The sequence below is a fragment of the Apodemus sylvaticus genome, chromosome 2 (assembly GCF_947179515.1).
Source record: "Apodemus sylvaticus chromosome 2, mApoSyl1.1, whole genome shotgun sequence".
In the NCBI taxonomy this organism is placed as follows: Eukaryota; Metazoa; Chordata; class Mammalia; order Rodentia; family Muridae; genus Apodemus; species Apodemus sylvaticus.
Window position 1 is genome coordinate 98,696,909 of NC_067473.1, and position 2,340 is coordinate 98,699,248.

Sequence of the window (2,340 nt, forward strand, 5' to 3'; positions counted from 1 at the left end):
GGCTGGGAGTGATCCCCTCTGTATTTTTTCATTCACTAGCAGAGCTTCCGAGGTGACAGCTATATCTGGCTGTTGTCAGCAAACACTTGTGGGCATCTACAAAAGTGTCTGGGTTTTGTAGCTGTATATAGGATGGATCCCTAGGTGGGGCAGTCTCTGGATGGTCTTTCCCTCAGACTCTGCTCCACACTTTGCTTATATCTCCTTCTGTGGGTATTTTGTTCCCCCTTCTAAGAAAGACCAGAGTATCCATACTTTGTTGTTCTTTCTTCTTGAGTTTAATTTGATTTGTGAATTGTGTCTTGGGTATTATAAGCTTCTGGGCTAATATCAACTTTTCAGTGAGTGTGTGTCATGTGTATTCTTTTGAGATTGGGTTACCTCACTCAGGATGATATTTTCCAGTTCCACCCATTTGCCTAAGAATTTCATGAATTCATTTTTTTAATAGCTGAGTAGCATTCCATTGTAAAAATATGCCACATTTTCTGTATCCATTCCTCTGTTGAGGGACATCTGGGTTCTTTCCAGCTTCTGGCTATTATAAATATGGCTGCTGTGAACATAGTGGAGCATGTGTCCTTATTACATGCTCAAGACTCCTCTAGGTCTATTCCCAGGAGTTGTATAGCAGGGTCCTCTGATAGTATTATGCCCAATTTTCTGAGGAACCACCAAACTGATTTCCAACAAAAAGCTCATAACCCCAAACATCCAGGAAATCCATAACACAATAAGAAGACTAAACCTAAGGATTATAGGTATACAAGAGAGCAACGATTTTTAGCTTAAAAGACCAGTAAATGTGTCAACAAAATTATAGAAGAAAACTTCCCTAGCCTAAAGTAAGAGATGCCCATGAACATACAAATAGAGCTTACAAATAGTGGAGCATGTGCCCTTATTACATGTTGGAGCATTTTCTGGGTATATGCCCAGCTGAGTCCTTAAGTAGGGCTTTGTCCAATTTTCTGAGGAAATGCCAAACTGATTTCCAGAGTGCTTTTATCAGCTTACTATCCCATGAGCAATTTAGAAGTGTTCCTCTTTCTCCACATCCTTGCCAGCAACTGATGTCACCTGAGATTTGGATCTTAGCCATTCTGACTGGTGTTAGGTGGAATCTAAGGGTTGTTTTGATTTGCATTTCTCTGATGACTAAGAATGTTGAACATTTCTTTAGGTGCTTCTCATCCGTTAGATATTTCTCAGTTGAGTCCTCTAAGTCTTAATATTGGAACTAGATCATAACAAGTTCAAGTCGTGTTATGTGAAAACGAAATAACATTAATGTAAATGTAACTTATTCTCCTGTTGTAATTGCTGTCTGGGAGGCTTACTACCTTCACTAGCTAACCTAAGACTAGTCCTGAAAGATTCTAGCCAATCTAATCTAGGCCTAGAATGTTTTCAGCCTCTGAGACTCTCTGCTGAATAAGCTCACCTTTTCTTATCCTTTCTGAATTCAAGCTAACTGTTTCTTTTTTATAACAAAGTGCACTTAATTAACTGATGAGAGAGAGCTGGTCCAAGAATAGCAGGCAGAGTCTGTGGAGTGAGAATTAGAAGCAAGGTAATCATCTGGTATCTGTTCAATGTTGTAACTGTGGTTAGAAATGTACATGATAAGAACGCCAGAGATGTTCCAGATTGTTCATTTGAGGTCATGAAAAGTTAAGGCCACAGTGTAACACTGTACTAAGCTACTCTCTGTACCCAGGAGTCATCAGTATAGGTTCCTTTGTTTGCGCATTCTTAGTGCCATACAATACTTCTATCCCAATTTCTCAATTTCAACCATTACACAATCAGTTATACAAGGAATACAATTGGCATACAGACAGTCCGTCATGGACTGCACTATGTCCATTTTGCCTTTAATGGAAAAGTTGGTGAAGTTGGTATCAACTAGTACATGGTAAGTTGGACCCAGCTGTGTATTATACTGCAAGAACAAGCAGGAAAGATTCGGGGGGCACTTCTCTTTCCTCCAGAGTGCTTGGATATTTCTTCTCTTTCTTCTTAGGCTTTAACATATCCTTTTTTTTTGTGTGTCACTCATCTCTTAGACTAAGCATTCACTTCATAGTCGCATATTTCCTTGTTTTCTTCTGCTTCTCCATGTTGACACTGCACTGCTGTTTCTTCTGAAATTGCTCAACCAAGATTACTGTTTCAGCTCAGCTGTTCTGGCTCAAACTCCTCTTCCAGATGACTTATTTACTCTGGCTTTCTCTCATCCTCTCAATGCTCTGACAGGCTTCAAACTAACTCTAGTTATCTTTCCTAACCTTCTGACTCCATCTCTATCTCTTCCTCATAATGTCTTTACCTATGTCT

At 39.6% G+C, this 2,340-nt stretch overlaps 1 pseudogene; it reads right to left on the reverse strand.

Annotated features, from left to right (window-relative positions):
* Nucleotides 1–1,501: 1,501 nt before the first annotated feature.
* Nucleotides 1,502–2,123, reverse strand: LOC127678013 (rRNA-processing protein FCF1 homolog; annotated as a pseudogene).
* Between the last annotated feature and the right edge of the window lie 217 nt (nt 2,124–2,340).